The sequence below is a fragment of the Phascolarctos cinereus genome, unplaced genomic scaffold, assembly GCF_003287225.1.
Source record: "Phascolarctos cinereus isolate Bilbo 61053 unplaced genomic scaffold, phaCin_HiC Scaffold_9;HRSCAF=440, whole genome shotgun sequence".
Lineage (NCBI taxonomy): Eukaryota > Metazoa > Chordata > Mammalia > Diprotodontia > Phascolarctidae > Phascolarctos > Phascolarctos cinereus.
The window spans coordinates 84,427,535-84,454,498 of NW_027556402.1; positions in this window are offsets into that span (position 1 = coordinate 84,427,535).

The window sequence follows — 26,964 nt, forward strand, 5'->3', positions numbered from 1 at the left end:
AATATTATTTTGCAATAAAAAGTATTACTATGAGGGACTTCAGATAGCTTGAGATTTGTATGAACTTTGTATTTGTATGAACAAGCAGAATCAAGCAACAATATACACAATATAAATGAAAGGATCACTAAAAAGGTGATCTCTTCCAATCCATTTACGTTACTGATAAAGAAACCGAGGGCCAAAGAGGTGAAGAACCACATAGGTTTATTACCTAATTAGCAGGGCTGATGTTGAAATTAAGTCCCTCCTCTTGGCAGAGAGATGATAGACTGGAGATGCAGAAAGAGAGTTTTGTTTTCAGTCATGGTCAATGTGTTGATATACTTTGTTTGCTTCAGGGCAAGGTTTCTGTCAGGGATATTGGTGATGGAGTCAGTGGGTGCTAATGTTGATGCAAAAGGAGAAGATAAAGAAAAAATACCAATTTTAAAAGCACAGATGACAACATATGAGAGTTCAGAAGACCTACCAGCCTTGCTAATAGGGTATGCCGAGGAAGAGACAGGAGGCAGCATGTGCTAGGCAAAATGAAAAACCACCATCACCATCACCACCTTTATCACTAACTTCTCTGACCCCTGTGGAGACAGTCTAAGAGTTTGAATCCAAATGTTTGTAATAGCAAAGCTTCCCTAAGCCAGTTCCCTAAGCCACCATCTTAGGAAGAAAACCCTATGGAGATACATAAAGGCAATCGCTCCTAACGGTGTTACAGCTACATCTATTAAAGGCTCATTTTTTAAAAAATGTTGTTGCTGCCAATATGTTAAATGGTTCAATATCATAAAGTGATACCATTTTATCAGTTTTATCATTTTATGAATTTATCAAACTATCTTTTACTATCTGTTTTTTCATAGGACTCTAAGGACCATGGACCTTTTTCATATGACTTGCAGCTAGTCTTCTCTACGTATTGTCTCTGCCTTTAGAATATGCATCCCCAACATTTAGCATGGTGCTTTGCAGATAGTAAGCACATAACAATTGCTTTATACAATCATTTATTCATATAAATGCTGTACAATCATGTCAGTTCTGAGCTCATAGTAGGCTCTTATTAAGTGCTTACTGAATACATGCAAGAACAATAAATAAATGAATGAGTAAATGAATTTTGTAGAGGTGGGTACAAGCACAAATTTTCATTTCTGACATAGCAAGTAGGAGACACAGTGGATAGAGCACTTGACAAAGAGTCAGGAAGACCTGAGTTCAGATCTGACCTTTGACACCTATTAGATGTGTAGCCCTGGGCAAGTAATTTAACCTCTGTCTCAAGTTTCCTCAGTTGTAAAATGGGGATACCAACAGCCCTTAAATGAGATATAAATGCTTATTCCCATCTCCCCATTCAATTCTTGAGACTTATGGCTCATCTCTATCCTCCAAAATTAGACCTTCAAGTATACTGAAAAACACACACACACACACACACACACACACACACACACACACAAACATGCACTCAACTCACACCCAAATCTATTTCTGTAAAGAATGTCTTGCTACTATAAAGATTTATGGGAAATAGGGAAAGGGGTGGTGTAAAACAAAAAAAAAGTGAGGTACGGAAGAAATAGTTGTGAAATGCAAACTAAAAGAAGCAGAGAAACAATTACAAACTGGGAGCTGGGATCAGAAGTTTTACTGAACTTTGTATTTAGTCTTCTCCCATTTAGGATTGAAAACCAAACAAAAAATTCTAATGGGAAAAAAAGGAAGCTACTAGGAGAGCTGTGTGATGGTAAGAGGGAAATTATAAATTCAGACATGGAGATCTAAGACTATAATATAAATTATACATTCATAGGTCTGTAAGTGACTTTGACAGATGTTCTCCTACTATCAGATAGGACTTTACTCAAACTACAAAAGATGAAAGGAATTTCTTTGAAAAGGTCCATAGAGAAGGACATCTCTTGGTCTCTTAAATCCTTCAAACCATTTAATAAGCTCTTAGAGGTTCTCTGAAGAAAGGCAACCTTTAAGTGTAAATTCCTATTTTTACTCTTTCCATAATTATGTGAAATGTTAGAGTCATAAACTTTGAGCTAGAAGGGAACTTAGCCAATCACATCATTTTACAGATGAAGAAACTTGAGTCTCAAAGGTAGAAAGGGACTGGGCCAAGGTCATACAGGTAATAAGTGGTAAAGCATGGATTTGAGCTTGGGTTTTCTGGCAGTACATCATGCAAAAGTTCAAAAAAACCCTTAATTTTATACTTAAGAGTTACAAACTCTGATAAAACTAAGGTTAATTGTTAATTTATTCTTGTCCTGACTTTGAGGTTAATGAAGTCAGACATGCCAGTCAACCACACACCATGTCACTGGGAAGCTTTGAGTCCCCTGAGCCACACCAAAGAAGAAAAGTCTAGGTTTTAGAGAAGTTTTCAACAGTTAAATTCAAAGCACACTTTCTCCTACTCTGATTTATGCACCAATACATGGTAATCTCATAAATTACTTAGCTGAGGCCTTCTTTCATCTAAATTTGTCCAACCATAATAGAAACTGCCAACATAAATTATGCACATGTGACTATATAACCTTAGCTTCATTGCATTTTGCATGGTACAGAAATTTTTGCAAATGCAATATCTATGTTCAGTTCCTGTACAGTGGCTGTAACTATGCAAGATATGCCTCCTGTGTCTATTCTCACTGAGTCATTATATATGCAGATGACAAGGAAGGATTCCTAAATGAAGTCATGTATGTTAAATGAACCAAAGAGTTCCAGAGTAATATTGCTGCAACTTCAACTATCCACCCAGGCTGAACTATATACTTGGACCAAAATTAGGCAGTATCTTGAAGAAGGTCAAACAAAACTAATTTTGGGGGACTTCTAACTTTCCTTTCATTTGCTTCTCTAGTAAGTTTTAAGAAAAAGTGATGAAGTGACACATTCAAACTGAAGACAGGAAAAAGTATAGTCTAATAGAAAGTTAGTCAACAAACATTTATTTAGCACCTGCTATGTGTTAAGCACAGGATAAACAAAGAAAGGCATTGCCCTCAAGGAACTCACAATCTAATTGTTAGTCAACAACACTGTACCAGGCACAATATACTTCCATATATTGATGGATCTGTGACACATCAATATGAAGATTCTCTCTGCTATGGCAAGTCACACCCAACTCATGCTTCTCACCCTCTTTAATATCCTATCATAAATTCTCTCCAAGGATATACACCTAGGCCACATTTGAGTGAATACTAGATGTCAAGTAGACATTTTGGATAGCTATCCATTATCCCTAGTTCTCACTATATGCCTGGCCTACCTCTTTTTCAGATCATACATCTCACTAATGTCATTCTTAACATGGGAAGCTAGCTGATACAGCGGATAAAGTATTGTACTTAAAGTCAGGAAGATCTGAGTTCAAATCTAGCCTTAGACATTTGTTAACTGTGTGACCCTGGGCAAGTCATTTAACCTCATCTGTAAAACAAATATAATTACATGGTTTGTTATTAGGATCAAATGAGGTAACATGCAAAGTACTTTGCAAACATTAGAGTACTATATAAATGATAGATATTACTATTCATAATAATATTCCTCTTGAGTTCTTTGTTGGTAATATCTTATACCTTAGGATACTTATCATATACCTCTCCACTGCCCTTTGGGTAATCCTCAGCATTAATTCTTTAGAGACTTTGATATTCAGTCAATCAATAAGCATTTGTTAAACCTACGATGTGCCAGGCACTGTGATAAGTCCTTAGTATACAAAGAAAGGTAAAAGACAGCCCCTGCCCTCAAGAAGTTCACAGTCTAATCCATGACTCAAAACCATACTATCATACAAAGAATATAGATGTTAAAAAAAAATGATCCTTTGTTTCAGGGAGAAGTTTGGGGTATTAAAACCACTGAGCTGTTACTCAAAGTTTCTGTTTTTCTCCTACTCAATTCTGGGCCTATGCTCAATGCCTTTCCAAAATATATGTATGCATATGTTATAATATTCTAAATAATAATCTTCATCCACTTGGTTTCTCCTGTGTGGATAGTTAGGTTAGACTCTTGAATGATTCAGATTCTCAATTAGAAATTTAACACAATCAGTACAATGTGATCCATAAATAGGAACATCTGAAGGACTTTGCTATCAATAAAGAATCCCTTTAAAGTTTGTACTCTATGAAGGGCATCCTCCCTGATAAGGTAAATATCAAAGAGGTGAGCTTGAAAACACAAAACTATTGCTGTCTATAGAGATCTTACAAACGCAGAGTCAAAAATTTGAGAGCTGGTAGGGAACTCAGCCTCCAGTTAAGTCCAATCCTATTCAGAAGTAATCTCCATAACAGCATATTTGGTCAGAAATCAGCCAGTCTCAAACTCCAATTTAATCCTTCTATGTACCTGCCCTGCAAACACTGAAAAGAGCTACCAGGGACCCCCACACTAAGCCATTCATTGAAGTCTTCTTTTCTCCAGGCTAAAAATTGCCAGTTCCTTCAATTAAATCTACTAGTTTATACTCTGAAAATGGAGACCATGTTTTATGATTCTTTATGTTCTCCATAACACCTGATACAGAGCTTTGCATGTAGCAGAACTGAATCAAATTGAAGACAGATTAAAAGTAAAAACCTTAAGAACTCTTGGGGCAAGATATCAATAAGTATGAATTTATATAGTCTTCAAATAAAGCACAAAATATACTAAAGGAAAACTCAAGACCTGGTGATTTTATATGACAAATGATATCATGAATAATACATAAGATAATAAATAATTTTTTTAACCTTACATCAAAGTATATAGACAATGGTGAGACAATTGTATGACTGACAAGCAGAGAAAGGAAAACAGATGAGGGAAGGAAAGTAGCATTTATTAAGTACCTACTATGTTCCAGGCATCTTGCTAAGTGCTTTACAAATATTATCTCATTTGATCATCGTAACAATCCAGGGAAGTCAACCCTATGACCCCCATTTTACAGTTGCAAATACTGACTTGCCTAGGGTCAAACAGCTAGTAAATGTCTGAGGTGAGATTTGAACTCATTGTCTCCCTGACTCCAGGCCCAGTGCTCTCTCTGTTGTGCTACCTTGCTGACATGGAAATAATGCTGGTCGAATTCCTGTTAAATTATGCTTACTACCTCTATGGAATTAGACAAGTCCCTGAGCCTCTGTTTCTTTATTTGTAAAAGGGAGGGAAGGAAGTAGATGATGTCTCAGGTCTCCTCCAACAAATCCTGTATAATTCAGTGCTTTAATGATTTGCACAAAGGTAGGCATCAATACACTAGGGGCTGGGCAACTTTCTTCAAGGGGGAATCTTGTAAAAGAATGTCAATATTATAGAAATGTGCAAAGAAGATGCATAAGCCCAGCAGATTTTAAGGTCATAGGAGAGAAGGCTCTAGAGGACAGTCAGATACAATGCTGAAAGACGTGAGCCACTTCACTTTTCTTTTATTAGGAGCCAGCTCCATTTCCTCTCTTGTTCTAGCCCCCTTCCCCAGACACTGCAGTTCCAACCATTAGCCATTCTTCCAAGATATGACCCCAATAAGTAAGTGAAAAAAATCTATTTCAGGGACTGATTTCAGAAGGGCAATCTTTATCATTGGCTTGGGATCTGGGGCACATACTTTTAGTTTGCCTCAGAATATGACATACTTTTTCACTAATACGCAGGTGAATTTTAATTAGAGTAGGAAGAAAACAGCATGGCCAGAGCCACTAGCCTACTATATTAATATGTCAGGGTCAATTTTTACTCTCATTTCACTTCTGTCTTCAGGGACCCAGAAGTCCTGGAGATATTTCCCATTTCACACCCTACTTCTCATTCCCCATTTTTTTTTCACCACTGTTGGCAAAGGGACCTCAAACAGCAGGATGATAATTAATGCCACAAGTCTTTCCCAAATACATCACTCTTTAAAATCCGTCTGCTTCTGTGAAGGATGAAGTAAAGCAAACCATACAAAGGGAAATTATTCATTGCTAAAGAATACTGGTTTGTGATCTGCTTCCCTCTTTAACATAGAAATAGAGACAATATAGATAAATCTGGTGGGTTTCATGAGCTGGAAACCCAAACTGAGTTGCTATTCAACATGCCCAGTGCCAGAGTTTGAAATGACTCTAAAATCCATTTTAATGAGAAGCTGCTAGCCTCTAAAACATTCCATAACCAATTTAATTGCCTGCTTAGTTTATTTTTTAAGCAGAGATGTACAAACAGCTCCCACTCCTACCATACCTCTGATTTAGTAAGGATGTTTTTTCATCTGCAGCAGTGAGCCTGGGAGACAAAGGCAACTAAATGTGTGTGCCTGTAGTTCTGCACTAACCTGAAAAGAGGAAGTTGAACCTCTTTAACCAAGAGGAAGGGAGGAGAGCGACAAAGCATGCAAGTCACCTATGCCCATCCATGCTTTGTAGGTAGCTGGCTATTACAATATTTGATCACCTTTGATCTTAATGATACTCACCTAATATTTGTTATTCATTTGTTGGCCAATTACCAAGCAATAAGAAATTTCATCAAAATATACAAGTAGTTTTGAAAAAAATAACCACGATAGATAATTCTATAGAGAAATTATTAATAGATCTGCAGCCACATGTATAAACTCAGGCCTGGTTAAAGGAGGATGGCATCTTATGAAAGTTTTCCTTTTTTGATACTTTCTTGATAAAAAAAAATCAATATATTGCGTAGAGAGACAAAAGGATCAATACCAATGATTACAGGGCATGCTGATCTAACAGGTTATTGAACCATGGATTTATTAGTCTGATTAGAAGGACCATCTACTACCCTTTCAGGGAATGGTTTAATTAGAAGCCCAAAGCACAGCAAGAGTTCTTCATGGTTTTCAAAGGTTGGTTTGGGGGATTTTTTTTTATACAATGCTGCCCCCCTATGGACGTGCTCAGATCCCTTGTATGTTCACTTAGTTCATCTCATTGCTTGGTGTTTCAAAAGGGAAAGCAGGCAGGTTGAAAGTGATATAAAATATCATGCAAATGTACATATGTTTCCATTATAGTTTACGTAAATAAATACGTATAGTAATCAATCTTGGAGTATCACACAACTATTATTATTGAATATCTATGTCACCAAATTATGACTCATATTAAAGGGTTTTTACAATAGAGCTAAAGCTAAGGTAGTTTGAAATGTTATAATTTTCCTACAGAAAGACTGTGTGGCCTATTTACAATAGGATCAGACCTGGAGTAAGGTCTTTGACATATTGTCACCATCATCATCATCATCATCATATCTATATAGTCATTTAAGTTTTGCAAATATTAATCTCACAATATCCCAGGAAAGTAAGTGCTATTACTATGCCCATTTTTACAGATGAGGAAAATGAGACAGACAAAGGCTAAGTGGAGTTGCCCAGGGTCTGCTCCAAGCAACTTGATATTACTCTAAATTATAAGGGATTTGCGTCAGTAGAGGGAATACACAGGGAGCTCCTTTAACAGATGAAATCATAGGTCCAAACTAAAAATATCTATTTTATCTGTATATTTACGTAAATATAGAATATAATGGTACACATGTAAGATATGGATGTGCACATGGGTTGTCTAAATGTATAGGTGCATGACTCATGAGTGGCATGGATATTTGGAATCTGCCTTCCCTCCCACTCCACCCCCACCGAAGAAAATTAAAACTTTTGCTTCAAGGGGAATAGAAGAGTCATGGACAGGCACATGCTTCTTCATTTGTCTATATCCAAGACAAGCATAAGATTAGAATTATATCTATCTGTCCTTTCAAATATTGCTGATCTAGGGATGTGATTGGTTTGAAACAGGCTCTGTCTCCCTGGACACACTCCCTCCAAACACACTAGTTACACAAAAGATCACTATAAATAGCAAGTAGTTGAGTACACCAGTTTATCCAAACAAACAGCAAAGGAAAATTAGAAATCGGAAAAGTTAGATACGTTAGAACAAAACAGAATGTACACATTAGTGAATGGTGAGGTGGGATTCTGGAGGGATGACTCCATAAGTATTGGGAACTCTTAACAAGCATTTATTTATTTGGTAGACATTTGCTAAGCACATAATATGTACCAGGCATTGTGCTGGGGCAAAGACAAAAAAAAACAGTCCCATTTCTCAAAGAGCTTATATTCTTTCAAGGGCATATGATAAGTACACAATACAAAATGTACACAAAGGAATTTTAGAGGGGAAGACATCTAGTAATTAGGAATGTCAAGATAGCTTCCTGAAGGAGGCAGCCCTTGAGCTTTAAAGGAAATAAGGGATTATATAAAACATATGTCCGAGGAAGAAGATTTTTGTCATGAGAGACAGCATGAGCAAACACAGTGAGATAGGAGATTAATTTTATGTATGGGGACTGGCAAGAGGACCAGATTGATTGTAACACAAAGTATTTGAAAGACAATGTCTTTCAGTACATCTGTAGAGATAAATTAGAGCCATAATATGTAAAGGGCTTTAAAAGCCAAACAAAATAGTTATTATTTCATCCTAGAGGCCAGAGGGAACCACTGGAGCTTCTTGAATGTGAGAAAGTGACATTGTCAGAAATATGCCTTGGGTTTCTCAGTTTGGCAGCTGTGTGGAGGAGAGATTCAAGAGGGCAGAAACTGAGGCTGAGAGAAAATTAAAAAGCCACTACAATAGTCCAGGTGAAAGGAACAAAAGGTCACAGTTAGAGCACAGGAGAAGAGAAAGAGAACAAGGGATGAGAACTATATAGTACAGAGAGAATCAATAAGTCTTAGCAACTGATTTGATGTGAGGAGGAAGGGAGATGGACAAGGCTAGGATCACTCACATGATTATCAACTTGGGTGACCAGAAGGATGGTGGTGCCCTCAACAGCTTTAGAAAAATTAGGAAGACTGGGAAGAGTTGCAAAAAAAAAAAATTCAAGATTCCCTCCTGCCAAGAGGTTAAGTGATTTGTCCAGGCAAAATTTGAACCCAGTTCTTTCTGATTCTAAAGTTGTCTTTCTGTCCCTTATGCTATATTGCTATATATATGGCTATTCTATATCAGTTTTGATTTCACATTTGTTATCATAAGCCAGAGGGTCTTAATCTTTTTTGCATCATAGTCTGATGAAAGAAACCTATGGAATCCTTCTCAGAATAATGTTTTTAAATAAGTGAAAGGAAATTCTCCATTTATTAGAGGTTGGTGTAAATAAAGATTTGTTTTTTTTCCATCCAAGTCCATGGACCCCTCAAAATCTAACTACAGACCCCTCTGGAGCTCAGATTAAGAACTCTTCTCAAAAGCCATAGGACATAAGAAAAACATCAGTGTAAATGTTACTGAAGCTGTCTGTATCACAAAGCACAAAAATAAAAATAAAGTTAAAAGCTATTTCTCAACTTTACCCAATGAATCTAAGCCATTCAAATGAACATTTGCTTATATTATACAACTAATATTTATTCAAATATATATGAATGGCTGGTATAAGCATACGAATTGTCAGGCTTTTTCCACTGAGTAGATGCCTCAGCTGATTCCCCTTCATTGATTTTTCTATTTCATAAATTCGAACATGTAAAGTTCAGCTGCAAAATAAACAGCTCAAATCCAGTACATCTGTTTATGTAGGATATAAATTTAAGTCATTTCAATGTCACTCGTCCATATAAAACTCAGAATGGGCTCTACTCCTTCCAGTGGCATAAGCCATTGAAAGAATATATTTCCCTTTAGAGCTAATGAAACCCTGACGTTTTCCAGCATTATTATAACTGGGTTTCAGCAATAGGAGCTCATTTATTGTTATATTCCAAAGTCTACATAAAGTTTATGGCTCTTTCACTAATACAGTGATAAATATTTGGCACAGCATAATAAAATAGCCTGCAAATTATAACTTTACCTTCTGCTCTGCATAGCTATAATTACTTCCCTTAGGAGTACAACCTAGCCTTTTGTCACCTTGATAGCCCCTGTTATTTTCAAATGAAGTGATAGAACACCTCTGAGAGAGATGTCTTTTAACCCCATTAGGGGAAGTACAAAAATAACATCAGAGAAAGTACTTTGTATATGCATATGTGTATGTGTGTATTTAGAACAATATTGTAGTACTTTATGATATAAGCAGCCTCTGAAACATGTGCAATGTTTTGTTCATGCCCTTTAGCTTGCAATATATGTATACATATATGTGTATGTGTGTATATATATATATATATATATACACATATGCATGTAGGTATTTTATTATATGTGCATCTACATATCATCTGCATTGTCTTTTTAGTGACCTTCAACTTTAATTCTTTTTTAAAAATTTTATTTATTTTATTTTTAGTTCATGGAATAAAATAAGCATTTCCCCAACATAGTAAAAGTTTTAAAAAGGTGATTGCACATGAAACTGCAAATATATTATGAAAAACTTGCTATTCTTTTTAAATATATAATAAAGTTATCATGTAAATCTACAGATAGTGTCTTCCTTCATATGTCCTTTAATTCTTGAAAGACTGTGGTATCTTATGATTTACAACCATACAGTACCACCAGAAGAAGATTCTTGTTAAGAAAAAAAAATTATGGACCTTGATTTCAAGGAGAAGCAGAGGGTTCATTAAAAGCATTGCCTAATTTTTCTAAAGCCATGCAGTCTGCCTTCCTCTTCTAATTCTGGGCTCTGTATTTGGTCCAAACTGATGATATTATCAATATAGGGCATTCCCAGGTTGGAAAATATCCTCTAATGGTGCAGAAGAAAAACTCATCTAAAATTTTTAGTCTTAAATACTTGCCTAGAGCCCTGGGAGGTTTTTTAACTTGTCTATGGTCACAGGGCTGGAGTATTTCAGAGGCAGTACTTGAAACCAGGTGCTTCTCATTCCTAATCCTGCCCTCTTCCCTCTAGGCAACACTGTTTCTTAATCTCATATGTACATATGTATTTTTTTTTAGGCGATTGGGGTTAAGTGACTTGCCCAGGGTCACACAGCTTGTAAGTGTCAAGAGTTTGGTCTGAGGCCGCATTTGAACTCAGGTCCTCCCGACTTCAGGGCCAGTGCTCTATCCACTGCGCCACCTAGCTGCCCCAAACATATGTACTTTTAAGAAATTAAGTTTCAGAACACAAATTCAAGAACTGCTTGACATGTACTATGTACTATGTTTACTGTGTGGTATGCAAGTATACACATGTGTGTATATATATATATACATATATTCCAGATCAATTATTTCATTCATATAAAGAATTATCAGTGAGGAAAAAACCCCTGAAACAATATATATTTACTACTTAAGAGTTCCCTGGGTTCACTGAGAACATTAGTTCTTTGGGGCCCAAAACAGAGCCTTGGGGGAGGGGGGGTGTCAATCTTAGTTAGAAGGTTTGATTTGTAAGAAGAACCACAAAAGAGACTGACAGATTAGATCAGAGTCAGTCAGATAGGAAGTGAAGCAGAAGCAAAAATTGTCTTTCATGAAAAACTAGAGAGGACAGAGTTTTAAGGAAGAGAAAGTGATCAGAAATGCCAAGCATTGCACAGACATTACAAAAGATGAGAAATGAGAAAAGGCCATTAGATTTGGTGATTGAGGGGCAGCTAGGTGGCGCAGTGGATAGAGTACCAGCCCTGAATTTGGGAGGACCTGAGTTCAAATCCAACTTCAGATTGACACATAATGCTTACTAGCTGTGGGACCCTGGACAAGTCACTTAACCCTATTGCCTAACCAAAAAAAAAAAAAAGAAATAATAACAGAGTTGGTGATTGAGAGATCCTTGGTAATCTTAGAGTGATTCATTCAGTATTATAAAACTCAAAACTGTTCATTGTAATACCATTATATTTATGTTTATATTTATATATATTTATATATATGTGTGTGTGTGTATATATATATATATAGCCTCCTTTACCTCTTCTTTCCTTTCATTTTTATACCTTTATAGACCCTCTGAAGCCAATCTAAAGTCAATCCATTTCACATTCCCTTTAAACATTTTATTAACAAAAAATAGGTCAACTTCCCAGCCTTTGTTTAGTTCATATTGCTTATGGGCACAACCTACCTGACTTAGAATCAGCACTCCCTTGGGGGCAGCTAGGTGGCACAGTGGATAGAGTACTGGCCCTTGAGTCAGGAGACCTGAGTTCAAATTCGACCTCAGACCAAACACTTGACAATTACTATCTGTGTGAGTCTGGGCAAGTCACTTAACCCCAATTGCCTAAAAATTAAAAAAAAAATAAAAAATAAAAGAATCCCTCTAAATAGGAATATTGCTATTCTCAGCATCATTACCAATATCAGTATCCCACATCTTTGTGGATTCTTTTATTTCTTTTATAAATATAGATCATTAGGAAGTGTATACACGTACTATTATTGATCCTATTTAAAAATTCACTGTTAAAACCAAGGTTATGTATACATGAGCTAAAATAACCAGTTAATTTGGTCCATTGATTGGGGGTCAGGAAGAAGGGTGAGAGAAAGAGAAACCAGAAAAAATAAGTTATTTTTTCTAGAGTAGCCAGTCATTGCCCAGAATCAACCATTTAGTGCCTTGAAAACCTTACTAATTATCCATTCCTAAGAACAAAGTGACGATCAGGTGTCTGTGCATGCTATTCAAATTTTTTAAAACTCACATCCTCTATGTATTACCATCCAGGGGAAGCTCTGAGCTTTTACTGTTCTTCTTGAACACCCTGCATGTAGAATCCAAAGGCTATGCCTAAGAATAATGGGGGGGAGGGGGGAGACGACGGTAGTTTTGAACCACTAGTTTTCATTGTAATAAACATTGCTTTATTCTATGCTTAGAAAGAAAAGCATCCCCCACTCCCTCCCTTACTCAGCCCTGCAAAAGCTGTACAGGGAAAGCAGCCATTTACTGAGTTCTATATTTGTCTCAGGCACAATTTCCTATAATGAATCTTCCTTCCTTAATTTTAAGTATTAATTCCTGGGGAGCTGCCATCCCTAGATGTTCTCAGATTGACAAAGTGAGCACATTATTGGAAAAGCCTCTGGAGATTCCAAGGCTGTCAATACAGAAACAGTGATTTATTTGCCCCAAAGGGAAGGCTACACTCCCATTTTCCATACATATTTGCTCCATTTTTTCAACATTCTCCAAGTAACACAACAATTTATTTCCACCTTCAAATGCTTAGTCTGTCTTAACCCATAGTCAGGTGATCAATATCAATTTTATTTTTAGGTAGTATTTAGCATCTGGATGTCTCACTTATTTGGGATGGCAAGCATAGCTGTAGACCTAAAAATGCATTGCTATTACAAATATCCTCAGCAAAATTAAAACAAAAGACCATTTTACAATAGATGCTCAGGGTTGCCAAGTGACCTTGGAACTTCTAGGTTACAATGCCAGAGTGGAGTAGAATGAGTGTTGGATTTGAAGTAAAAGGACTTTAGTTCAAGCCCAGGTTCATAATTTATTGCCTTTGTGACCATATGGTAAGTCACTTTTCTCTCCAGGCCTCAGTTTCCTCATCATCAAATGAGGGAGTTGGACTAGGTCAAAGCTTATTTTGAATTCTAAATATATTATCCTATGATGGCATTCATCGTGATTTAATCTATCAGTAGGTTTCTCCATTTCTTCATGTAGGTATCTCCGTTTTATTTTTTAGGCAATTGGAGTTAAATGACTTGCCCAGGGTCATGCAGCTAGTAAGTGTCAAGTGTTTGGTCTGAGGCCAGATTTTAACTCAGGTCCTCCTAACTTCAGGGCCGGTGCTCTGCCCACTGCATCACCCAGCTTCCCCTGGTACCTCCTTTTCTTAAAACAAGGGTTGTTTTTTTTTTAACAAAGTTAAAACGACTGTCTAAATGGTTTGAAAGACATTGCTGGGGCAAGAGAATAGGTCTTCCAAAGAAAAGTTTTCATTCTAAGGACTTCTATAACCTGAATGCATCCAAACAAACAACAAGCATTCATGGAGTCCCTACTGTGCACCAGGCTCTGTTGTGCACTGTGGGTTATGATAATCTCATTCCAATGGGAGCTTAGGAGCTACCATAGTGAGTAGTAAAAGTACATTTCCCCACACCAGGACAACCCTTAGGATCCTGAAAGTCATAGCTGCATTTTATACTCCTTTCTGAGAACAGTAGACCTGCTAAGTTGAGTGCAATTTGTGTAAGTCAGCCCAGAGATTGAGTGAGAGTCTACATCATATCTGGGCTAGGCACACATAAATATGTACAAAATATATGAGATAAATACAAGGTAATTTTAACACAATATTGTAAGAGAGGATTCTAGAAAAGCCTTGTGTAGAAGGCAGCACTTGAATTAAACTTTGAAGAAAACTAGGGATTCTAAAAAGGAGTGGTAAGAAAGGAATGCAATTCAGGCATGGAGGAAAGTATGTGCAAAAGCATGTAACAGATGGAGTATTGTATTTTAAGAATAACAAGGGTAAGTAATCTGGACAGAAGAGTGAGTTAAGGGGAGTAATGTATAATAATTCTGGATAGGCCAATTGTGAAGAATTTTTAATGCCAGACAGAAAAATTTATATATTATCCTAGAGGTAATAGAGGGAAGCTGAAGCTTATTTATCAGAAGAATTACATGGTTGTGTCTGCGCTTTAGAAAAAATAATTTTGGAAGCTAGAAGTTAGAAGCCTTGTAGAAGCTAGAATGGAGAGGGAAGAGACTGAACACAGGGAAACCAATTATGAAGCTACTACAGTGGTCTGGGTGAGAGGTGATGAACTAATAAGGTGTCCATGTGAGTAGAGAGAAAGGGATGGAATGTGAGAGACATGAAAATGGAAAGAGCAATGCATTTGGAATCAAAAGAATATTGTTCAGATCCTGATTCCCATCCTTGTTACCATTGTGATGTTGCATAAGTTCCATCACTTCTCCAGACATCAATTTCATTATCTATAAAATGAGAGGATTAAACTAGACATTTTCTAAGGTCCCTTCCAACAATAACTCTAAGAAAAAAATCTATTCACAACATATTTTGTCAGTTACTGATTTATCAATGCAGCATCATTCCACCATTAAATGCCTTAAGGTAAATGGGCACTCATGAATACCCCTGTTGCCTAGAGGTTAATTTAATAAATAAAAATCTATCATCATTAAATCAATGTTATGTAAACCCTCTGTCCTAGGGCAGGTCAAATGCAGAGAACTGATAGCAGCAAGATTCTTAAGCAAGTATCTTGGCTCTGGGGTGAACAAAAACAAGACAGAAGGAAGAAATTATTTAATGACATACTGAACATGGTTAAATAATATGACATAGCTGTCAGCTAGAACAAATCAGAAATGTTATAGCTCATTAGGAGCAGAGTCATTAGGCTGAGAAACTAATGCTATTTAAATTTTGAATTTTTTGAATGAGGCAAAAAATTCAAAATTTTAATAGCAGTTTCTGTAGTCAGCAGCTAAAGTTACCAATGATCTCTTACTTGCCAAATCTAATAGCCTTTTCTCAATCAATATCTTTCTTGACTTCTCTGTAGCTTCTGATACTGTTGATCTCCCTCTTCTCACTGACACTCTCCTCACTGTGGGTTTTATGACACTGTTCTTTTCTTGTCTGACTGTCTCCTTTGCTGGATTTTCACCCAGGTTGTACCAGATAACTTTCATTGTCCTCCAAGGTTCTGTCATAGGCCCTCTTCTCTTCTCCCTCTGTATTATCTCACTTGGTGATCTCATCAAATTTAATGGATTCAGTTATCACCACTATGAAGAAAATTCTCAAATCTATCCTTCCCTAACCTCACTGTTGACCTCCAGTATCACATCTCCAACTGCCTTTTAGACATTTCAAACTTAATATGTCCAAAATTGAACTCATTATCTTGCCTACAAGAATCTTCTCCTCTTACTAACTTCTCTGCTACTTTGTTTTGTTTTTTGTTTTTTTGTCTAGGCAATGGGGTTAAGTGACTTGCCCAGGGTCAAACAGCTAGTAGGAGTTATGTGTCTGAGGTCAGATTTGAACTCAGGTCCTCCTGAATCCAGGGCCAGTGCTCTATCCACTGTGCCACCTAGCTGCCCCTTCTCTACTACTTTGAAGAGCAAACCTTCACCCAGTCACCCAGGCTCACAACCTAGATCTCATCTATGACTCTATCTCACCTCCCACCCTCATATTCCAATTTATTGCGAAGTCCTGTTGGTTTTTATCTCTATCACATCTCTCAAACACTCCTCCTCTTCTCCCCTGACCCTGCCACTACTCTGGTCCAGGCACTCATCATCTCACACCTGGGCCATTACTATAGCCTGCTAAAGCTGCTCTTTATTCCCCAAGACTCTCCCTATTCTAGTCCATCCTCCACCCAGCTGTCAAAGTGATCTTCCTAAAGCCCAGGTCTGCCCATGTCTACTCCCTGTCCAATAAACTCCATTTGCCTCCTATCACTTCTTGGATCAAATAAACAAATCCTCTTTGGTTTTTAAAACCCTTCATATCCTGGCCTCTTCCTGCTTTTCAAGTCTTCTTAGAACTTACTGCCCGTGTACTCTGCAATCCAGTGACATTTACCTCCTTGTTCTCTGCACAAGATAATTTAGCACCCAACTCCATCCATTTTTACAGGCTATTCTTCTTGCCTGGAATTTTCTATTTCCTCATTTCTCCCTCCTGGATTCCCTGGATTCCTTCAAGTCCCAGGTAAAAAATTCACCTGCTACAAGAAGCTTTTCCTTATCTCCCTAATTCTAGGACCTCACTGTTGATTTTTTCTAATTTATACTATGTATATCTTGTTTGCATTGTCTGTATGTTGTCTCTCCCATTCGACTTTGAGTTCCTTGAGAGCACGCCCTGTTTTTCTTGGGATTTTTTTGTTTGCTTTTTGTTTTTTATTGGGGATTTTGTTTGTTTTTCTACCATTCTTGATATCTCTAGTGCTTAGTACAGTGATTGGCATAGTAAGTGCTTTTTGACTTGACAACCAACCAAATAAATCTATAAATATGCACCATACAGAAAAGACTAGAGATCACTATCAGTTCTGTAACTTGAACACAGTATTTCTGTGTGAGTTCAATCTGGAGTTCCTCTGTAAATGATCTGTGAATCTGTAGTCTGCCCTCTGTTTTGAATACAAATGGTCAATTTTGTTGTGTGATTTCCTGGGCTTTTTGCTTCATTACATTCTTCTGGAAATTCAATAATTCTCAAATGGTCTTAACATAGTTTGTCTTCAAAGTCAATTGCTTTGGCTTGTAGAGTTCTCAGGCATTCTTGTAGTCTTCATGCCTTTTGATTTTGTTCTAATATTCCTTCTTTCATTACAATGTTTTCAATTCTAAATCTCTTCATCTTTTTCAAAGATGCAGTGTTTTGGATAGATGCTCTATCATTTGTCCTAAAATTAGCTATTCTTTGGTAACACTTAGTTATTTTAACACAATACTTTCCCTCTTTATTTCTTCCTTTAATCTTTATATTGACAAAAGAGACCCAAAAAGTCACTGAGGAGAAAAATGCCTTAAAAAGAAAAATTGGCCAAAAGGAAAAGGAAATCCAAAAGCTTACTGAAGAAAATACTTCCTTAAAAATTAGAATGGACCAATTTGAAGTTAGTGACTTTATGAGAAATCAAGACACTGTAAAATAAATTCAAAAGAATGAAAAAATAGAAAACAATGTGAAATACCTCATTGGAAAAACAACTGATCTGCAAAATAGATCCAGGAGAGATAATTTAAAAATTATTAGGCTATCTGAAAGCCATGATCAAAAAAAGAGCCTAGACATCATCTTTCAGGAAATTAACAAGGAAAACTGCCCTGATATTTTAGAACGAGACGGCAAAATAGAAATAGAAACTGAATTGATCACCTCCTGAAAGAGATCCCCAAAGGAAAACTCCCAGGAATATTGTAGCCCAATTCCAGAATTCCCAGGTCAAGGAGAAAAGATTGCAAGCAGCCATAAAGAAACAATTCAGGTATTGTGGAAGCACAATAAGGATAACACAAGATTTAACAGCTTCTATATTAAGGGATCACAGGGCTTGGAATGTAATATTCCAGAGGGCAAAGTAGATAGGATTACAACCAAGAATCACCTACCCAGGAAAGCTGAGCATAATCCTTCAGGGGAAAAAATGACATTCAGTGAAACAGAGGACTTTTAAGCCTTCTTGATGAAAAGAGCAGAGCTAAATAGACAATTTGATTTTCAGATACAAGACTCAAGAGAAACATGAAGAGGTAAATAGGAAAGAGAAATCATAAGAGACTTATTAAGGTTGAACTGTTTACATTCTGCATGGAAAGATGATATCTGTAACTCATGAGTCCTTTCTCAGTATTGGAGTAGTTGGAGGGAAAAATTATATGTATAGATAGATAGATACATACATACATACATACATACATACATACATATACATACATAGAGGACACAAGGTGAGTTGAAGATGTAGGGGTGATATATGGAGAATAAAAGTAAGGGGTGAGAGAGGATTATATGGAGAGAAGGAGAAAGGGAGAGGTAGAATGTGTTAAATTATCTCGCATACAACAGACAAGAAAAGGCTTTTTACAGTGGAGGGGAAACGGGAGAAGGTGAGAGGAAATGAGTGAATCTTACTCTCATTAGATTTGGCTTAAGAAGAGAATAACATGGACATTCAATTGGGTATGGAAATCTATCTTACCCTACAGGAAAATAGGGGGAGAAAGGGACAAGAGAGCAGGAGGATGATAGAGGGGAGAGCAGACTGGGGAAGGGGGTAATCAGAAGCAAACTCTTCTGAGGAGGGTCAGGGTCAAAAGAGAGAATAGAACAAATGGGAGGTGGGAGAGGATGAAGGGAAATATACTTGGTTTTTCGCAACATGACTTCTATGGAAATGTTTTGCATGACTATACATGTATAACCAGTAAAAAAAAATTTTTTAAGAAAGTATTAGATTACAGGAAAACATTTGCTAAAATACAGGTATTATCTTCTCAGGCATTCCCCTAATTCACTATCTAGTAACACTGTCAAAAAAATAGAAAAAGACTAGTCTGACAAAACTTGTTCTTAATGAATCTATATTGTCTTGTAATAATTGACTCTTTTATGAATTGTCACAAACTAGTTCCTTAATAAAGGTTTCTGGAATTTTCTCAGGATTTGACAGGAACAGGGGCCAATAATTTGAAGAATTTGCTTTCCTACCCTTTTGGAAAATTGAGATAAGATTTACTCACCTCCAGGTCTGAAGCTGTCTTCTGGTTCTAATTTTTGCAAGATCATCAACAGTTAGCTATGCATCAAGTGGAGCTAAAAGTTCTCTCTGCATATATCTTGTACATATCTCTGTATATATCTCTGAAATATATCTTGTTTGGGCTTCACAATTTGAATTTGTTGAGAGAAGCTATGTGTTAATATCTCATTTATCTTTAGTTTCAATTTTCTGTTAACCATTTTTGTCCCATCCATTTCAATCGCCAAGTCATTCTAGTAGAGAAACCTTGCCTCTACCTCACTTCATTGCCTAGTCATTCAAACATATTGCTGTGTGAGAGATCAGAGACAATTTCTTCCTATAAAATACCTCAGAAGGAAAGAGATGATAGTCATAATAAATTATGTAGTTTGTGAACAGTATATGAGTTATTCAATAACTATAAAACCTGTCAATACAAGCATTCAACTTGCCTTTGCTGTTTCTCCATGGCATTTCTCATAGCTATCAGAGGAATTTAGAAAAAAAAAATTTAAGAAATTTAGAAAATTTTTTAAACATTTTAAAAGTGTTTTTCTTGATACCTGTGTCATTTATTTACAATATGATTGTCTCATAAACCTTGTACAGTGAAGATCTTGAAACTCTGACTTCTTCCAGATTAAATGACAGCAGTTGGATATTTATATAATTCATAGAAAGGTTACTTTTTTCTTTATTAAAACATTTATATAAGTGTAGCTCAAAATATTTTACTTTTTCATTGGTCCATTTCTTGATTGGGAAACACAAGTTAAAATATTTTTATTTTATAATAAGTTTACACTGTAAGTTAAGAATGTGTATATTGTCACTGGTATAATTTACCTGATCTAGGGTGGAGGAGATAGGGGAGGGATATACAAAAACAACATTGATAAAAGCACAGTAAACATAAATAAAAGCTATTTAATTTCTTTGATGTCATTTTAAGGAGTACCTGTTGTTTTGTTAGAAACCATTGCTCCAACTTCACCAGAAATAGCCATGGTTAAATGACAGAATCTGAAATGGTCCCATCTCTTCACTTTTCCTTAGTTTCAAAACTGTACCTTTTTTTCAGAATCCCACCTTGCCTAGGCTTGAAAAAAAAAGTCTTTGTAATCATAGGCTTTACAATTTTGAGTAGTCAGTCATCGTTTAAAACTCCTCAAAGGATCAATCTTCCTCTTTTTTCCAATTTCCATGTGCCTATTAACAGTTCTGTCTGCTCATTCTACCATGACTACTATGCTTGACCTTCCTCTTTCAGATTTCACCATTTGTGATTTCATCAGCCAATGAAATTGAAAGTACAGTGAGAGTGGCTGAGCTGTTACAATTAGTGTTGATGAAAAATGAGGTTTCTTGGTCATTAAGTTCTTTGGCTGAAAAAAGACATCCCTGAAGCTAAACAGTCCTAGCAAAGGATGACCATCCCATAGCTCACTACCTTCCTCCCCAAACTCAAAGGTGCAGAAGTACTTGCCACATTTATGTATAACCAAGATTGTCTGTATCTCCTACCTCTGAGGAAATATTGTGATTGCTCCTTAGATCCATTTTGTACAAATGAGCACTTTTCTTCACTTTTTCTTCAGGTCTTGGTGCTAATACAAAACATTTTTATTCTATTTTGTGAACTTAAAAACATTATGAGTACAAATATTCCCCAACACAAAACATAAGATAATTATATGAGAAATAATCTCTGTTATGCATGATATTAAAAGAATATGCATAAGTTAACAAGATGATAAAATTGCCCATTTTGTGTTTTCTACTACACATTTTTTGTTTTTCTCTGCGTTAAAAAAATTTCTGATGCCCTTTTTGTGTATATCTATCACTACCTGTTAACCAAAAGTCATTCCCTAATAGATAAGAATAAGCATATGACTACTAGGTTCTCACAAACTTTTAAAAACCATACAAAAATCTTCCAAATCACTAAAAGCTAGAGAAATGGAAACAACTCTAGGATTTCGCCTCATGTCCATCAGATTGGCAAAAATGACAAAAATGAAAAAATGGCCGTTGTTGAAAAGGCTGTGAGAAAATAGACACACTAAAGCACTGTTGGTGCTGCTATGAATTGATACAACTATTCTGGAAGACAATTGGAGACCTAAAGGTCATTTTTTTAATCTATGGGTTTTTTTCTTATGTTGATTTATTTGTCTATATTCCTTTTATATGTGTCTGTAACTGACTATGTTCACAAGTGACCTAAACCATTAGAAGATCCAGCCAATTTAATCAAACTACTCAATTTAGTGTTTGCTTGGGGATCTGGGGGATAGAAGTCTCAACCCACGGGATATGGGGGATAGAAGTCTCAACCCACCAGATTTGACACTATTTAGACAACAGAAAAAAAAACACAATTAAATGATTTTTTCCACTTTTCAAACTGGTGAAATGGAGATACATACTCAGAGTAATACATGCACTTTATACATTTCTCTGAAGAGAAATGAGAGCATCTTAGTTCATAACTAGCTAAAGAAGCATGAATCATCCCTCCGAAAGGGAGTATTTATTTTACTTTGTTAAACTTTAACTAGGAAAATATCATGCTTTAAAAGGCATGTAATAAATGCTTGCTGATGATAATGATGAGATCCTTGATTGGGTTGAATTCAACAAGTCAAATAAAGCCAAGCATTTATTAGGCACTTCTATGTGCCAGGTACTGTGCTAATTTATGAGGATACAAAGAAAGACAAACACGGTCCTTGTTCTTATGGAGCTCACAGTCTAATAAAGGAGAAAATAATGCAAACAATTGTGTATAAATAAGATGCACATGGGGTAAATTGGAGATAATAGAGAGAAAACATTGCCATTAAGGGTGCAACCATGGGCTCTGTAATGACTATACCATATCTTAGAACTTCCTTTCTTCACAGGGGAGCAGGACAATGGATTATACAACAATCAGCTAATTAGAAGGATTTCTGAGGTTTGAGCTGCTTGACATACCAGTGATACTTTGAAAGTGAACTATAGCTGAAATTAGAGACATCTGTAGCTACCAGAAACCACAGAACCAGCCTTGATCAGCAAAAGGCAACCTTAAGCAGCAACCGCAGACTCAAAATCTTACTCAGGACTTTCTAAACATCCTGCTCCCTGGCCTATTGTGTCTACAGAAGTCTTCTCCTTTACCACCTCCCCACTCCCTGCCTGAAAGCCTCCAGAAACTATTAATATCTCTATTAATATCTCACACCCCCTTTGAGCCCTGAGAACTCTCATTCCCTCTCTGCTCTCTTGAAACCTCTGTTCTCTCTTGCAAGTTCTTCTTCTCAGACAATCAATGATTTTGTAATCATTTAGAGTCCATCTTTCTGGGCCTGGAGTCTTCCTTTAACAAGGGGAATTAGGGAAGGCATCTTGTGGAAGGTAAAATTTTAGCTGAGACTTGAAGGAAGCCAAGAAAACCAGGAGCCAGAAATGAGAAGAGAGAAAAGTCTAGGCATGAGGACAACCAGTGAAAATTCCTTCAGTCAGGAAATAGAATGCCTTGTGCAAAAATCAGGAAGAAGGTCCATGTCACTGATTCAAAGAGTAAATAGAGGGGAGTAAGTTTTAAGAAGACTGAAAAGATAGGAAAGGACGAGGTTATGAAGGGCTTTAAAAGCAAAACAGAGGGTTTTTATATCTCCTCTTGGAGATATTAGGGAACCACTGGATTTTATTGAATAGGAAGGTGACATACGTGTGCTTTAGGGAGATCACTTTGACAGCAAAGAGGAGGATGGACTAGAATGTGAAAAAATGGCAGGGAAACTAAACAGTAGGCTCCTTCAATAGTCCAGGCATGAGGTGATGAGGGCCTGCACCAGAGTAGTTACAGTGTCAGAGAACATAAGGGGATGTATAAGAGAGGTGTGAGGGAAACAAAAATCAACAACACTTGACAACAGATTGTACATGGGGGATAAGAGTAGGTAGGAGAGAGACAGACAGACAGACATACAGAGACAGAGAGAGACAGAGAGAGAGATCACAGAGGAGACCTAGGTGACTGAGATAATGATATGACCTTGACAGTAATAGGCAAGTTTAAGAAAGGGACAATTAGTATCTCCTATATACCTGACACTGTCCAAGGAACGGTGCATATAAAGATGAAAAACAACACTGTCTCTGATCTCACAATGCTACATGTTGTTAAAAGGATGTGATTTGTCCTTTGCCACTGGGGTGAGAGGAAAGGGAATAAGTATTTATATATCTGCTCTATGGAACATGAGTTCTTTGAGTACCTTGACTGTTTTACTTTTCTATTTGTATCCTCAGCACTTTAAGGGAGTCCTTTGCCCATGATAAGTACTTAATGAATTTTTTTTTCATTCATTCACTTGTTCTGTTTGGCTAAAGGAACAAACCAGGAATAATGGGATGAAGTTGAAAAGACACAGATTTCATATCAAGGTAAGGAAAACTGCCTAACATTTATAGAGCTATTCACAAGTAGAATGGTTTTGCTTGGGCACTGCCCCCCCTCAATTGAAGTCTTCAAGCAAAAGCTCATTGACAAGATATTGAACATGTTCCAAAGAGATAGTACCTGTTTAGGTACAGGTTGGAATCAATTGCCTCTGAGTGTCTTCAAACCCTTAGATTTGGTAAATATTTCAATAAATAGAACATAACTAAAAAGTCTTCAAAGCAAAGTAGAATAAATAATTCAAGTAACTTATATATAGGGCAGCTAGGTGGCACAGTGGCTAGAATGTGCAGCCTAGAGTCAGGAAGAATTATCTTCCGACTTCAGATCTGACCTCAGTCACTTACTAGCTACGTGACCCTGGGCAAATCACTTAACCCTGTTTGCCTCAATTTCCTCATCTGTAAAAATGAACTGGAAAGGAAATGGCAAACCATTCTATTATCTTGGCCAAGAAAATCCCAATGGGGTTTCAAAGAGTTAGACACAATTGAAGAACAACTGAACAACAACAAAAATTATATACACAATGAGAAATGTAGGATAAGAGAAAACAATGAACTTAAATCTATATACGCTTGTTAATTCTTCCCTTTCCATCATGATATTTTATCTTAAAATTGGAATACAAAGAGTAGATGATATGCCATCTGTAGTTCTAATATCTTCTCACTTTTGACAACTTCAATTAATATTTAAAATTCTCATCCCTATTTAATAATTCTGATCAATAGCTGAGTTAATTGGAATGTAAGATCATTAAGCATTGGGGTTTTTTTCTTTTTTTTAACAATTCTTAACATACTTAAAGAAAAAGATTGAATTAAGAAATCTTGGACTCCCTGAATTTTGTGAAATAATCCAAAAAGAAAAGTTGGTTGCAAATTATGGATGCCTTTTTCTGAATTGGTCACAAGTCTCCAAGTGGTGGGTAGACTAAAGATGAAGATAGTGTCAAGAATGATCACCCTCAAGAAATCAACATATCAGCGATGGATTTTGCCATTGAAGAAATCTTCCTAGAAGTAATTTGTAAATATATTGTCCTTCTTCAAAAATGTCATCATGATCTAAAATAGGACTATAAGAAAGCTGAAAGCCTGAAAAGGCTTTATAAATACAGTTGATGGTCATACATACATAAGACAGGTAGAAACTTGGTTGTCAGGGGAAAAATACTCCATGGTTTAACTTTATCTCTGTGTCTTTTTCCCCCAGATGTTCATCTACATATGAGAATAGAAAGACTTCTGTAACTGAAAAATTGGGGGATGCTAACCCCAAAGCCCTTAATGGTTTTTTGGAAGAGTACAGAAGATGATTAAAGGCAATATAGCCATCCAAGATTAAAACCAGAAAGAAAACAGAATGCACACTTTAAACTAGAATGAACAAGACAAGTGACCCAGAAAAAAAAATAGGTTAAATCAGAGGGCTTCAGCTAGTTTGGAGTATCTTTGCTTTGTATTCTAAAGAGCATGGTGCCTAGGTCAAAGCATCTCCGGCTTAAGGATGAAAGATTTCTAGCTAAGATTCTTGCAAAATATTATACATGGATTATCTCTGGCTCCCACCTTCTGCAAGAGACCTTTTTTAGTTCCTCTCCCCACCCTCCCAGCTGTTAGGGTCTGAGATTACCCTCCATTTATTCTATATTTATCTTGGATTTACCTAATTATTTACATGTTAGAAGCAAGATTCTTGAGGGCAGAGATTTTTTTTTTGTTATTCTTTATATCTCCCAATATCTAGCACATAGAAAACACTTAATTTATGCTTATTGGCTAAGTGACTGATCTCATTAGAGCCTTACAACAACTCTGTGGGGAAGACAGTGTGATTCTCCCCATTTTACAGACAAGGAAGCTGAGGGTAAGAGAGGACAAGTGATTTCCCCAGAGTCACACAGTTGGTAAGTGAACACTCAAGTCTTTCTGATGCCAAGTCCAATGTTCAGTCCCCTTAGTTGCCTACTTGAAAGGGTATGTTGAGCTAATTCATGAAAAATATATACTATGTCAAACTGGTCCCTTTGATAAAGGCAGACATTTCAGTTTTGTCAGGTAAAACCTATACAGCAACACTTATCTTCCCCAAAGTACAAATTCCAGTGGCATTATGACAAAGAGGAACATTGAGATATTGCCACCACTCTCCACTGGACATAAGAGAGAAGATTCTTTGGCTAGATTATTCTGTAAATTCCTTTCCTGTGTTTAATTGTTATCTGCCTGGCACTTGTTTTCAAGGGATAACTTTAAAGGAAAGAAAATTCTTGCATCAGATTTCTTTTGGAGCCCCAAAAGGTTTCTGAAGAACACTTCAGCTGCTCAATAGCAATATAAATTAATGATGGATGGACGCACTGTAGAGACAAAACCTGAAAAGGCTAAAACGCAGTCACAAACAACACATAAAAAAAGGACCTTCAGGTATTCAACTCTGAGAATCAGGAGCTATATGTGTTTGTGTGTTTTCCTTTTGGTTTCTTTTTTTGGGGGGAGGGGTGATGTGGAAGAACTGATAAAGGACAGAGTAATTTGTTCTAAAAATATCCTGGAAAATTCTTCAATATTTACTAGTCAGCTGTGGAAATATTTTAAAGGAAGAAACACACATACACGCACACTCATACAGCCACATACTCCTCTGAATTCAATCCCAGATGATCTTATCACTTCCTTTTAGAAAGAACAAACTTGAATTATTAGAGGTAGCCACAATTGGCAGGCCACAAAAAAGTCCCAAAAATCTAGAGAAAGTAAATAATTCATAATTAATGAATTAGAAAACATTTGTTAAGTGCTTACTTTGTTGCAGGCAGTATGCTATGTGCTGCAGGTACAGGTATAAAAAAAACAATGCTGACCCTCAAGGGAATTGCATTCTAATAAGTGAAGATGGTAGAAATTGGGGAGTTCTGGATGGGGAAGAGAATCTTGGTCTAAGGAATACTGTTATGTAGTTGTTATGTGGTATAGTAGGGACCATGGGAATATAGAGACAGAGAAGCAAGGTTCAGTGCCCAGATCCACTACTTCCTGACTGTGTGACCTTGAGCAAACCTGTCAGAGCCTAGATTTCTTCATCTGTAATATGAGGGGATTCGATTAGATAACCTTTCATTTTCCTTTCAGCTCTAATTCTAAAATCATAAACCATTCTTTAATATTCAAATAACTTACACCTTCAAATAATTTAATCAAACTTCCTAAATCAAGGCTAAGTAATATCATCTGCTTCTAAAGAAGAATTCCCACAACCCATTACTAG